The sequence below is a fragment of the Anabrus simplex genome, chromosome 3 (assembly GCF_040414725.1).
Source record: "Anabrus simplex isolate iqAnaSimp1 chromosome 3, ASM4041472v1, whole genome shotgun sequence".
NCBI classification, from domain to species: domain Eukaryota; kingdom Metazoa; phylum Arthropoda; class Insecta; order Orthoptera; family Tettigoniidae; genus Anabrus; species Anabrus simplex.
This window is the reverse complement of record NC_090267.1, coordinates 70,047,035-70,062,143: the sequence shown is the minus strand read 5'-3', so window position 1 is coordinate 70,062,143 and position 15,109 is coordinate 70,047,035. Positions and strand designations below refer to the sequence as shown.

Here is a 15,109-nt window from a genome sequence, read left to right as displayed (position 1 = left end):
TATACCACAGGTCTGGTATACCTTTCCAACAGTAGTTAGTCTGAGGCACCCAGAGATCACATGACATGTTTCAATGAAGGCAGCATGCACTTTCTTGACGTGAAGAGATTTGAGCCATACAGGACAAGCATATTCAGCTGCAGAGAAAGAGAGTGCCAAAGCCATAGTTGGCATAGTTGCTGGATGTGCTCTCAAGTAGACCCTGTTAACATTCTAAGTAAGGTGTTTCTTGCTCCAACCTTCATACCAACAGAATGGCAGTGTCACAATCAAAGCTAGGAAAGATCCGCTTATGGAAACATTAATGTGCTTTTGAACGTGTTTTTTTGACAATAAACTTAAGAAATGCCAATTTTAGGTTTATAATTGGTGACTGCTTTTGCCTTGATATCGTTTTCATTTTGGTATATATGGCTGAAGATGGCCTAAGTAAAGAGGTTGAAACTAGTACCATTACTAATAAAATATAGAAACATCAAACTAACTGTATTGAATATGTGGACCTTCCCTACCTTTGACTGTTATCAATTTGTCAATACGGATTCAGAACGAAATTCAATGCTGACGGAAAAGCAGTGTCCTTTAAATGTGAGTTGAACTCCAAGGTACTTGATGGCTGAGAACTCAAGTTGTATCCCTTCCCAACAGATATTCAGTTCACATTTTGCAGCACAGTTGCAAAGATGACATAGTGTACCTGTGTTTTGCAAGGATTTGGTTTTAGAAAGTTGTCCTTGTAGTACTTGGACAGATCACTGAGGAAGGTCTGCAGCCTACATTCTATATCCTCAAATGACTTGGACTGTGTACACCATACTGGACTGATGTGAGAAACAAAATGATTTAGCAAATGTGTCAGGCGCACAATAATGTACGACATTAAAAGTTTATGAACATCAAGACTGCTGCATGTGGAACAAGTGAGAGACAGACTTTTTTTTCTTTTTTTTTTCTTTTTTTTTTTTCGTGTGGCTATTTCTAGCCAGGTGCAGCCCTTGTAAGGCAGACCCTCCGATGAGGATGGGTGGCATCTGCCATGTGTAGGTAACTGCGTGTTATTGTGGTGGAGGATAGTGTTATGTGTGGTGTGTGAGTTGCAGGAATGTTGGGGACAGCACAAACACCCAGCCCCCGAGCCACTGGAATTAACCAATGAAGGTTAAAATCCCCGGCCTGGCCGGGAATCGAACCCGAGACCCTCTGAACTGAAGGCCAGTATGCTGACCGTTCAGCCAATGAGTTGGACAGAGACAGACTATGAAGAAAGGGGATAACCCATAAGTTGACGAAGCACACTATGCACTGTTTCTTTAGATAGCAGCCTGAATGCACCCATTAACAGAGATAATTTAAAAGTAAAAGATAAGTTCTTCTAGAAACAAATTACAGGCAAATATAACTTTCATGATAGAGACAGACGGCTGGACATGTTGAAAAAATGATTTAATTTCCCTGAATACGTACAGGTCTTTTCTTCCTATAAAACTTGAAGTTATAACCTATAAATTCCAGTAATCCAGCTTTTTCAGTAAACCAGCATCCCTACAGTCTTGAGAGAGCTGGGTTACTGAGATCTGCTTGCATTGGAGTGAGAACAAATGTTTATTTTTAAAAAGTTGCATAACTTATGGGGGGGGTTGAATCCTCAAAGAATACTGTGGAAAAGAATGGCCTAGAAATGATTTATTTTATTTATTTATTTATTTATTTACTGAATCATAACACAAAGTAGAGTCTAAGACTGGGTAGTTACCATATTTACGCGAATAATCCCCGCCACCGAATAATCTCCGCACCCTAATTTTAGGAAGGACCGTTTTGAAAATAATGAAGAAAAATTCCATCCATGGAAAGAGTAACATAGGCATAAACAAACATTTCATATCACACCTTGAGTTCCATGTGGTATTTACGCAAATATGAACATGACGGATATAGCTACTTTTCTTGAACATATTTGAGATGATCAAAATGCATTATGACTGTTATAAAATATATTTGCCATGAAAATTAGCAAGCAGGCTTTCTTACATGACAGATATTTCAATAATCTGAACTTACAATAGGCTCGATTCTCGTGCATCACTAGAATTCTCTCCTAAATTCATTCGTCACACTCCATGTCAAAACACTTCTCACACACAGTTTCTTTGAATTTAAATTATTCTGTAAAATACTATTTAAAAATGTAAAGGCAGTTTTGAATTAAAAGTGTGAATTGTTTTCTGTTTAAATATGACATAATGGGGGGGGTTCTTCCAACTGTGGTTACACAAAACATAACTGTACACCCAACATCTAATACTATGTGAACCAGGAGTGTGTTGCCAACCTTGACGCAAATAAAACCAGCACCCCAATTTCGTGCCTCAATTTTTTTTAAAGATATGCGGGGATTATTCGTATAAACATGGTATATTTAAGGAAGGGTACACACCAACAACCATGGATGGCTCTTCCACCAACATTCAAGGAATTCAATGCTGCTCTCAGTAAACTGAAGCCTGGCAAGGCTCCTGGCCCAGATAACATTCCTCTAGAACTGATTCAAAGTGGAGGCCTACCTCTAAAAACCAGACTTCATACGCTTATCCTCTTAATATGGAAAATCTGCAAAGTACCTGGTGACCTTAAAAAGCCACTAGCAATACTCTTTTCAAAAAAGGCGATCGTAGTGTTTGTGGCAACTATTGCAGTATATCATTGCTATTGCCTGCAGATTATTTCCGAGAGGATCCTACCCGAGTCGCAGTGTGGTTTTCGAACGTCCAGAGGCACAACAGATATGATCTTCTGTGCAAAACCAGGGAAAATGCAGAGAGCAACAGACTCCTTTATACTTAGTGTTCTATGATCTGGAAAAGGCTTTCGACTCAGTCCCGAGACCAGCTATGAGGACAGTACTGAAACACTTTGGCTGTCCACAACATTTTGTTGATCTAGTCAAGACTCTTCATGATAACACCGTCTGGGTGAATCATTCATCAAAATATTATCTCTGATCCATTTCCCAATCACTCATAGATTGAAACAAGGATATGTGCTTGCTCCAACACTCTTCGCTCTTTACCTACCTGCCATGCTATATGGAACATCTACAGACAACCAAGGTGTAAAGGTCAGATATCGCTTTGATGGGGGACTGTTCAATCTAGCTGTACTTAGCTCTCAAAAGCTTACTATGATTTTCTCAGTTATGGAATTGCAATATGCAGATGATGCTGCTGCACCTCCCCTCATACCTGAAGAGCTGCAAAAGTCAGTCAGTTGTTTCAAGAGTGCTTGGGATCGTTTTGGTCTCTCCATTAATGTTCAGAACAGCAAAATACTTGCACACCCTGCACCTGTGTTGACCCCCCCCCAGCTTTCAATATCTCGATTGCGGATACTCCACTGGAGCAAGTCGACCACTTTTTATATCTAGAAAGTATCCTCTCAACAAATGCTAACTGCTCACAAGATGTTGATAGGAGTGTTACGGAGATTCCGTGGTGGACAGAGGTGAAAGAAGGTGCGGGCATGAATGGGTCTATCTACTACAATCAAAAGATTAATTAAAAGCTTTAAGGTAAGGTAAGGTAAGGTAAGGTAAGGTAAGGGTGCATTCTGCCCGAAGGCAACCTCCGCAGAGCTTTAAAATTAAAGTTATATTTCTTTTCTCCTCTCTTCTTTTTTTAAAAGGCAAAACATTAACAAAACAAGTCGCACAGCGATGGAACAAGATTTCAGGTACAAAATCAGAAAAATCAACAGATAGCAAATTAACAGTACTAGCTTAACGCTCCCAATCTTACAAAAGTTACTTGAGCAATATTGCTCCATCCACTCAATTGTTAAGGAGACAGGTCTCCCAAGTTCATTTACAAAGTATACTAACACCTCTACAAAAACACAAAGAGCGTCTATGCTCTATGAATATCTACGAGATTACACTCCAAAACTTATACCTTTACTGCCTTATCACAGCAACCTTCAACAACCAGAGCATATTTGTTCACTAAAATTTAAACTTTCCAGGCCTCTCGAGGCACAGCCTACATTTTACAATTCAAAAATAATTCACTGTCTTAAACCCTCAACAGTTTAACCACTTAACAGAAATAACTTTTACAGGAGTATCGAATACTCATTCTACCAGGCCTTTGTGGGAAGAAAAAAACACAGGTTAAAGTTACTGGCCCAAAAATCAAAATGATGCGGAGGCAGACACTTGCACTCCTTGAACTGACACTTGTAAGTTTAAAACCCTAGTTGGGCTCACTGCCCAACGTTACAGAGGCTAATCCTATACTACGGAGGTGACTAGATGGAGAAGATTTAAGTTACAAAGCTACAGACAGAAAACGATTACAAAACATAGTCACCTCAAATTCAAGTTGATAGCGAACTTGAGGGGGTGTCACACTCTCTATTCCTGAATTTAAGCTAAGTGCTTTTAGGCTTGTTTTAATTTTACAGTAGAAAGTTACATTTTAGAAATTGCAAATTTAAGGTTACATTATTGAAGATAGAAAACCTTCCCCTCAAGCTAGCTTTCAGAGGCTATCACGTAGTTAGTACATGGCTGCCATTACCTTACTGCACTGGACTGCTCGATGAAGGGCAAGACACCCCCGTCTCCACTATTAGCACACACTCAGTAAACTGGATGATCAAGAAGACAAGGTAGCTCGAAAAATTGCCAGCTTTTATACCCGAGAGGAAGGTTCGAGAGAGATCTGGACTAAGACCCGACACCCCCCTCGCCCTCACACATTTTTATTGGATAATAAAATATATAGAAGAAAATGCTGATTGGTGGAAAAATACACATACAAAATTTCTTATTGGTTAATTCTGAAGTTGGCGGAAAGAGATCGAAGGGTTGACGACTGTGATACACCAGAAAACAAAGGCAAATCAACTCAGTTTAGAAAAATTTAAAAAACAAATTACTTTAGAATTTTAATAGTTCCCATTCACACTAAGAGGACATAACATACATTCTTTTGGTAGAGACATCTGTGAGGAAAAGTCCAAACTTCTTGCCCAAGTAGCTGCAAGTTTATATTGAAGATGGCGTTTTTCAAGGCGCTTCATTTGAATGAATGGGCAGGTGTACCCTCATGGTACAAGGAGAATTGGTGCTACCAACTCAGCATTTGGGTGTTTATCCCATTGTGTCTTCATAAATAAGGACCTTACAATGCATACCAAAATCATGGTTTACCGTGCTTGTTCATATCAACACTGCTTTACAATTGTGAAATGTGAACCCTCTAGTGTCAGGATATCAAACTGCTAGAGCGCTTCCATCTGCAAAAACTTAGATCCCTCTTGAAAATCAAATGGGAGGACCGTGTCACCAACCTTGCAGTTCTTGGGAAAGCACATGCTATAAGCACTGAGGCTACAATCATTGGCCACTGTCTCAGATGGATAGGGCACGTCTATCGCATGAGTGAAATCAGGCTTCCTTGTCAACTTCTCTATGGTGAACTCTGTTCTGGCACCAAGACCTCATGGAGCCCCTTTGAGGCATTCCAAGGATCAGCTAAAGCATACTATGAAAAGAGCTGAAATTGACACTCAATCATCGGACACACTTGCTGAAAATCAAACATTTAGCATCACACTGTTTCTACATCAGTTTCGGTGTTTGAAGAGGAACGACGATGACGTGAAGAGGATAAGCTCAGCCCCGCCCTCCCCCAAATATTTCATATGATCTGTGTGGACGTATGTTTCATGCCAAGATTGGGCCACTAAGTCATATGAAACATATTCATAAAGTTCTGTGAGTATGAAAATGTAAACTGCTGGATATGAGTCGCAGCCAACGACTCGTGTGATATTAACCCACGAGAGGTCGCATTCACTCCTTAGACGTGAAAGGTCGTGCAGGTTTTCTTAGACCGGGTTATTTCAAATGCAATATTGTATTGCATTGCACTATTTTTTTACTAGTTCCCTATTATTTGTTATATTTTTTGTTCTCAGATTCATTTCTGTTGTTTACATGGAATTTTTCTGGTTTTTACTCATTTAAGAAAATTCACACTTAGTAAAACTAACTAAAATTTATTTCAGTCAGTGGATACTCATTATACTGTTAACTTACTGACCACTTCCAATAACAATGATAATTATAGCAATATTTGCAACAATAATAACACAAGAAATATGTCATACATTATAGGCTCTTCAGTTCTGCATAGACCTACTCGTTTGCCACAACACCTCCCTCACCACACATGTGACACAAGTTGAAACTGTGCACTCCTTGCAGATGTACGGATGATATGTGCTGTAGTGATGGGACATTCGATTCGTTTTACTGAATCGATTCATTTGATTCCATTCACGTTACTGAATCGATACAGTGATCCGATTCACGGCTCATTGGTCATCGCTCCTACTGCATCCTATAGTGTAGTATGTGCTGGTAAGACAGCAGCAACAGCATTCAGTGCTCGCAGCTGCCATCTGGTCTTTATACTATGAACTCCTTTCTTAGAAAAAATGCTAGTTACTCTAATACATCGAAGGTTTCCGGTGACGCAGGGTTGGAAAGGTTAGGATTAGGAAGGTAGCAGCCATGGCCTGAATTAAGGTACAGTCCCAGCATTTCCTGGTGTGAAAATGGGGAAACTATGGAAAACCATCTTAACGGCTGCCAACGCTGGGATTCGAACCCACCATCCCCCGAATGCAAGCGCATAGCCACGCGATATTAACCACACAACAACTCGCTCAGTCATTTTTGAAAATATGTATTTTTCTATCAGCTGAGGATTTTTTTAAATCGTCATATTTTGTATAGGCTACCCGAGATGTGCAGTAGCCTGCTGGTTTTCTGATTCAACATACTGTTATTGCGTCTGTCCACATATGATTGAAGTCTTGTGCAACGATGTGACATATGAACTGAGAAAATACTGAGTCGTTCTTCCCAATATAAAACAGGTACTTTTGAGTGGTCATGAGCATGACTCATAGTCATATGGCAGGCTAGAGTGGAGTTTAATTGTCAAATGTCAACTAAGTTTTAATACTAAGATTCATTAAACTAATAAATAGTATAACCTAATAGCCTACCTACTTACTTGCTACTTCAGAATTATGTTGTGACTACCTTTTTAACAGTGCAAATAAATCCATCTATTATTTAAACTTCCCTGTAAGAAGAGGACAGTGAATGCAAATGGGTATTATTTTCAAATGAGCTGAGCTCGAGAGTCCATTATAGCATACGATTCTTTCAGTGTAGCATGGCTCACTGTATGCCTCGCTGCAGTGAGCCGATAAGGAGCCGTGCGTATCTTGTGTCTCACTGAGCCAGCTCGTTCACGATTCTTTCCGTGTGCCATGGCTCACTGTATGTCTCGCTGCAGCGGAAGCTCGGCTCTCCGCGTGTCCATTGAGCCGATAAGGAGCTGTGTGTATCATGTGTCTTACTGAGCCGCGCTCGTTCACGATTCTTTCGATGTGCCATGATTCACTGTCTCGCTGCAGCGGAAGCTCGGCTCTCTGCGTGTCCAGTGAGCCGATAAGGAGCCGTGTGTATCATGTGTCTCACTGAGCCGCGCTCGTTCACGATTCTTTCAATGTGCCATGATTCACTGTCTCGCTGCAGCGGAAGCTCGGCTCCCCGTCAACGTCCAGTGAGTGCGCCACTCAGCACTGTCCACTGGGAATAAGCTGAATCGTGTGCCGTGAGCTCGCCGTTCTTGTGAATCGATTCACTCGGACACTTGAATGAATCGATACACTGCTTCTAATCATGCATTCAGTAGCCAACACTAATGTGCTGCACTGTGTCTTGGTCTTGCTGTGTTTGCACCAATCATAGCAGACACAACAACCAAGCCCTGTTTTGCACCTCAACTGTACAGCCTGTTTACATTCCACACCAGATGGCTCCTGTTCGCTGCATTCTTTTAGGATGCCATGTATAACTTATTTATCCAATCTTCCTGGATAAGCAATAATTTTTTCTTGTTTTCCCTCTTTTACCAAGAGGAGAAATCCTCTTAGTTTTAAATACTGTGTTGATGGGATGATAATAATGGGGATCACTGTGAGGCCCGCCTGGTGGCCATGATTGTAAAGGCATTGAAGTCTAAACAGTTTGACACAGCAGTTAGCCGGTTTGAGTCCTATTGGTTGAAAAAAATTCACCATGCGAATGCTGGCCGGCAAGGTAGGGGAGGTGGTGGTATAATACAATTTCTAATCACTAGATTCAGTGCCAAAAGCCTGGATTAAATTCTAAACCTCACATGGAGTGAGGGCATATGATGCTGCTGATAGTCCGTCAGATTGAGACGTTAAGCCTTGACCAGACCTCTTAGTGCTATTCGACAGGAGTAGGCTATGTCCCGGCACCGGGTTTCACCCTCTCCCTTCCTATTAGCATATGTCACGTCATTCATTTCATCTCATTAACTCCTCTGGCGCGGTTGACGTCAGGAAGAGCATTCGGTCATAAAAACCCACCACAACAGCTTTGTCTCACCCCATACCCAACCCCGTAGAGAAACGGGACACGGGTTGGATAAACAAACTTAATGGGTATCACTGTAAGTACTTAGGTATTAATATAAGGAAAGATCTTTATTGGGGTAATCACATGAATGAGATTAACACAGGTTACAGATCTTTTCATATAGTTATGAGGGTATATAGAAGTTGTAGTAAGGATGTAAAGGACAGAACATATAAGTCTCTGGTCAGACCCCAATTAGAGTATGGTTCCAGTGTATGAGAACCATATCAGGATTACTTGATGCATGAAATGGTAAAGATCCAAAGAAAAGCAGCATGGATTGTTCTGGGTGATTTCTAGCAAACAAGCAGTGGCGGCCGGTCAATACGTGCTACCGGGCTCCAGCACGTAGCTTGGAACTGTAAGGAATTAATTATTTATCAGTACAATTATCCTGGTGCCTTTTCTTTGTTTTGAGTACGGTATGAATTCGTGTTTTGTGAAAATCAGGACGAGATCTGTCGAACACCTAGCTCTATTCTCCCGGGGAACTCCTCTCGTGCTCATGTGAAATGAGCTCTGGCCTGTAACCTGGAGGAAGCAATACGCAGGCGCAGCCAAGTTTGCAACACTCCCCGTAGCCGGTGGAGTATACCATCAACCGGGATCAACTTTCACTGATCCCGTCTATAGTTACTTGTCCTCCCACAAGGGGGTAGAATTGCTCGATGCCTCCTGCTACCCTGATGTTGAACGTGACAAGCGATCTGCCACTAGAGAGCAGCATCGTCTGAGCTGAAATGAACAGCGTAACTGGGAGCAATCTATCGCAAACATAACGTTGTTATTAAGGTAACCAACCAATATCCATCTTCCTTTTGTGTCAAAAATAAGGAATGCGTACGTGAGTCAAAGAATCTTGGACTGACCGTAAATGTTATCCCGCATTAGAAGGTAAATTATGCTTGTAATAGAGGAGGTCTCAATGATTCAGTTGGTTGGCAGCACTTTCAGTTGCTTTCTGCGGTGTTTGATCTCGCGGTTATATTGTTGGTTTGGTGCGTGTTTTTCTATCACTGTGTTAGTGTTAAAGTTCAGATGGAGATTTATCCAATTATTTATCCACTACAGTGTATATCAAGTGAAATTAAACTAGTGTTCTTAGTGGGGATCTATATTTCCAAGATCCTCTTTGCACTGAAGATTGAAAACAGCGTATTTAGCGTTTTTTGTAGCACGTAGGATGATTTTTTCACGAGCCGCCACTGCAAACAAGTACTGTACCAGTAGTGTTACAAAAGACTTGGGAGTAAGGAGACGAGCTGCTTGACGAAGAGGTATGTTCCAAGCTGTCAGTGGAGAGAAGGCATGGAATGGCATTAGTAAATTAATAAGCTTGAGTGGAGTTTTTAAAGGTAGGAAAGAATATAATATAAAGATAAAGTTGTAATTCAAGAGGACAAACTGGGGTAAATATTTGTTTATAGGAAGAGGAATATTAAGAATAGGAAAAATTTACCAAGGGAGAAATTGGATAAATTTCCAAGTTCCTTGAAATCATTTAAGAAAACACTAGGTAAACAACTGACAGGGAATCTGCCACCTGTGCAGATCAATTATATGACTGAGTGATTGATTGCTTAATTGACTGATAGAATGAGGGTGTAGGATTTTTGATAGAAGAGGAAGTTATAATAATTATACACGCACTGTAATAAATTTACGACCACTTTCGTAGGGATATTTTGTTTGGTCCGTAGGGATATTTGGTTCCAGCAACTGGCAATACTGAATAAGCGTATTCTCTTGAATGAGGATGGTTCACTCCACATTCTCTTTGGTGCACTCTGCACCGTGCGTATGCGGCGTGCGTTTGTTTCAGACCTGTCGGCAGAGTTTTGCAGTGTTGCATTTATACTTGGTGTAGCTTGGTACGTACGAGTCAGTCTATGTTTACCCTATTCTAGTCTCAACTGTTTTAATTACGAAGCTCTAAATCGCGGGTACCCATCAAATCCCGCTTCTGTTTGAAGCAAAAATTAAATATTGTTCATAACACACGTGCTATTTTACATGTCAACACAACCACATGATATATTATTATTACTCTCGAATTAGGTTCTGAACAGATTTCCATCCTGAGGCGGTACATACCAGTTTACTACAATCATTTGTTCGAAACAACCCGAATTAAAATACTCTTAATACGTTGGACAATCGCCCAATGTTATGACATTCCGAGGCAATGTCCGGAACATTTATAGTAATCGAATTTTGAATCTCGTCACTACAGTTTATTACCTCTTAACTGAAAAGTAGTTGCTTGAAAATCTGCACTTCGCCTATTTGCTAGTAATGATTTGAAATGCAAATATCAATTGATAAATTTTAAATACAATTGCGATAAGTTATTTCTTGCTGGAAAATAAGTGAGGTTATGCTCGGTATATTCGAGCGAATTGCACTAACACTTAGCTTTAGATTCAATATTATTTTTAACGAACGAGTATGTAAATATTCTAAGTGTACGGTATGTTTATCCTGCACAAATTGGAATTCTTCTATAATTAGGGTGACCATAATTTCGTCAGTCAAAATTGGTTAGTAGTCGTCGATTTGTCCCCTTAAACAATCCAGCTTATTTTGAACATATTAACATTATTTAATAATGTTTGGGTCACGTAGCTGTGAGTTTGGAATCGGGAGATATTGAGTTCAAACCCCACTATCTGTTTTCCTTGGTAGGCCTATCCCTTTTCAGGCCAGGGAAATCCTGATGCTGTATATACCAAGGACATGCCACTCCCTTCCCTCTTCTAGCCCTATCCCAACACTGGTAGTAAATGGAGGCCTATGAACATATTTTAATGACAATGATGTCCATACCCACAAAGAAATAGCTCACAAACAGTTTGAAAGGTGTAAAATATGGGCTGGCAATCCTTTGCCTACTGTATGAATTACAGTTTGTGTTGTCAGCCCCACATACAACACATTGTGAAGTTAGGTTAAATAATTTTATAACTGTATTTTACTTTTCTTGCAGTTTACCAACATCTAACAATTTGAAAAGTACTGTACTGTTACAGAAAATATCCTTACAGGGTGTCCACCTAATCCAGATTTTAAAATTCCCTGACATTTCCCTGTTTTCCAGACATAAAACCAGTTTTTTCCCTGACACATGACAAAAAACATAATTATAAAGGAAGTGTCAGTAATATTAAAATACATTTTTAAAACTTAACATCCAAAGAAATAAATGAGCAATTAATGTGCATATTAAAACTTGGAAGTTTAATTTAGTCTGATTAAATTCACTTTAAGTTCTTTTTTTTTACATGTATTACCATTACTGCTTCAGCGAAGAAACTTCTTTGTAGCCACCAACGACTCGAGCTTCTGCCATCACCCTCCACTTCTTTTCTTTTAATTCTTTCAGCAACAAGCGGCCTTTCTCTTATTTTTTGCAAAGAATCTTCTACTTCCAATATTTCACGTTTCTCCTTTAGATTTTGAACGTACAAAGCATGAACATTCCTTGCAGCATGGAGCATGTTATTAATGGAGACGTTTTCAATTCCACCAGACAAAACACTAATATCTCTATCATTTAATCCAGGATTGCCACGAAGTGCTGCTTTAGCAGCATAACCTATGTCAATTTTAGATGCAGGCAGATTTTCTTTACTGTCAAAATACGTTTTAGGAGATCTTCTGAAGACTGCAGTGACTCAGACTTAACAAACCTTGTCATGATATTTATCATCAATGAAAGATTCATAAAGGAGTGATGCAAATGGGAGATCTGTCTAAAACTTTTAGGAATGGTTGCAAATCTCCAACAAGTGATAATAAAAATGACAACTTGGCCTTAAGAACCTTATCTTTAAGTGAAGTTGATACTATTTTGAAGCTGTTACAGCTTGGGATTTTCTTGTCTCTGTTTGTTCCTTCCACATATTTTTTGACATTAGGTAGGATATCTATAGCATGTTAAAAATTTTCAAGCCATCTTATAGCACAATATTTCGAAGGAAATACGTTTGAACCTGAATAATGTATATAATCAGCACGACTTGCAGGAGCGTAGCAAAACAAGAAGTGAAGAGCACGAAGAAATTCTGCAATATTCCACTGGGTTTCTTTTACTGCCATTTTATATGAACTGTGGACACTTTGCAAGCCACAAGATCAAATGTTCAACAAAATAGGAACATCTAGATCATCTAATAAATTACCAAGATCCTGAAGGAAATTTTTATTAACATTTGGACCATCCACTGAAATTTGTAATTTTTTTAGATAGAGTCCTTGCTGTGCTTGCAAAAAACCATTTAACAAATCTGAGGAGGTAGAGTGATCAAGAAACATGGAATCAAAATAAGAAGTGCATACTTCATTAGTATCAGGCCTATCTGAGAAACTTTATTCAGAGAGTCGTCAAACCCAACGGTGAAATGTGTGCACTTACTACTCACCTCAAGAACTTGTTTATGGAAATAGAGAGCTAAACCATGAGTGATTGTATATGCAACTTTTGTTCTGTGCAGCTGAACTTTCAAAGCTGTTTCAGAGTCTGGAAACATTACTGGAAAAAAACTGAGAACGCAATATAGGTCTAATTCATCGAGCTCACCATTCCCCAACAACACAGAATATTCAATAGTAAGCAGATCAAAACATTGAAAATTCAATCGATCAATCATATAGCTATTGATATTATTGATTACTTCACACTCGAGATCACACTTTAACTTTTCATTTAAAATTTATTCCTGGCATAAGACATGCCCTAGATTAATGTTATAAAAACTGAAAAATATGTTTGTATTACACGGATAAATACGGTATAATACCAATATAAATGGTCCGTTATTAGACATTATAAATTTTCCAGCTAACTCATTCCTGGTTGCCAGCGTTTCGCCCCCGTGTGCTAGGCTGGGCTCATCAGTTGGTACCTAGCACACCTACCAAGACGCTGGCCAGTGCATACCGCGGAGGCCACTGCGTAGGCTCATTGCAGCCACCGGCAGTGCCAATGCACCATGAGAGACTGTCTCATTATTATTCATCTGATGGCCAAGCAGGCATCAATTTTTTAATAATGAGACAAAGTTTCTCATGGTGCACTGGCACTGCCAGTGGCTGCAATTAGCCTACGCAGTGGCCTCCGCGGTATGCACTGGCCAGCGTCTTGGTAGGTGTGCTAGGTACCAACTGATGAGCCCAGCCTAGCACACGGGGGCGAAACGCTGGCAACCAGGAATGAGTTAGCTGGAAAATTTATAATGTCCAATAACGGACCATTTAGCCTATATTGGTATTATAAATTTACTCATTCGGAACAAATATCTCAGATTCCCTATGGGAATCAACATCTATATCATAAATACGGTATGTCAATTTTATCTGGCAGAAGAATGAATTTCCAGATTTTTTCCTGAATTCCCTGACATTTCCAGGTTTTCCCGTTAATTATCAAATTCCCTGACATTTCCCTGTTTTCCAGGTTTTCCATATGGGTGGACACCCTGTTAGATAGCCAAGGTTACTAGCATCAGCATGCGTGTCTAACCCTTGTTCCGTTTCTCTACTGGGTTGGGTAAGAAGTGAGATGAATCTTCGTAGCAAGTTTTTACGACTGAATGACCTTCCTGATGTCAACCGTCAGAGGAGTTAATGAGATGAAATGAGTGGTGTGATACATGACAGTAGGAAGGAAGAGGGTGAAACCCGGTGCAGGCATATAGCCTGCTCCTGTCGAATAGCACCAAGCATCATTCTAGATGACTAAGTTTAAGTCAAAGCAGTGTACAAGGTCTTGTTCAGGAGTAATAATGTCGGTGCAGATTCCTCTTAGTTAACGCATGACAACTATAACCATAAAAATGGGATGAGGCTGTGCAGTTATCTGATAAATGACAACAGGTTGTGCTAGATTAACTAACATTGGTAGGCATATTTATACATCTGAAGGATGATGATTAAAATTTCCCGCAAATCGCATTAGCGTGGCGCTAGTAGCGGCCCCATGAATTGCACATCAGGTTTGCTTTAAATATGGGCTGTACTGTGCGAGAGCGTTAGTTACCTGTGAGATTGGACGGAGTGACTTGAGTGGGTCAATGCCTTTACAACGTCGAAGAGGCCAGCGTCAACAGCTCACTGTGGTTGAATGAGGCTGTATAATAGGGCTATGTGAAGGTAGATTTTCCTCCTACGCTATTGCAGAACGACCTGGCAGGAATGTCTCCACTGTGCATGCTTGCTGGCAGCAGTGGTCACGAGAAGGTACGCTCACAAGAAGACCGGGCTCTGGACGTCGCCGTGGCACCACTGAGAGGGAGGACCACCGTATTCGGCGTATGTTTATGGTGCAGCGAACTGCGTCTGCAGTAGAAATTCTAGTGGCAGTTGGCACCACAGTAACGCAACAAACTGTTCGAAATCTGTTACTTGAAGGACAGATCCTGGCCAGACGCTCTGTGGCGTGCATTCCACTTTCCCAAACCACCGCCGTCTGCGACTTGAGTGGTGTCAAGTGAGAGCTCGTTGGAGGATGGAGTGGAGGTCCGTTGTTTGCTGATGAAAGCCGGTTCTGCCTTGGTGCCAATGATGGCTGTGTGTTGGTTAGGA

General features: G+C 40.4%; 1 protein-coding gene and 1 long non-coding RNA gene across 2 annotated transcripts in view; one reads left to right on the top strand and one right to left on the bottom strand.

Moving 5' to 3' along the window:
* LOC136867015 (uncharacterized) overlaps positions 1–15,109 on the bottom strand; it is a 36,054-nt gene that overhangs the window by 16,118 nt on the left and 4,827 nt on the right. The window lies entirely within an intron of this gene.
* LOC136867018 (uncharacterized) overlaps positions 10,313–15,109 on the top strand; it is a 37,565-nt gene continuing 32,768 nt past the window's right edge. Inside the window, exon 1 of the long non-coding RNA XR_011017904.1 lies at positions 10,313–10,398. This is a non-coding gene — a long non-coding RNA (uncharacterized lncRNA). The remainder of the gene's footprint in view (positions 10,399–15,109) is intronic.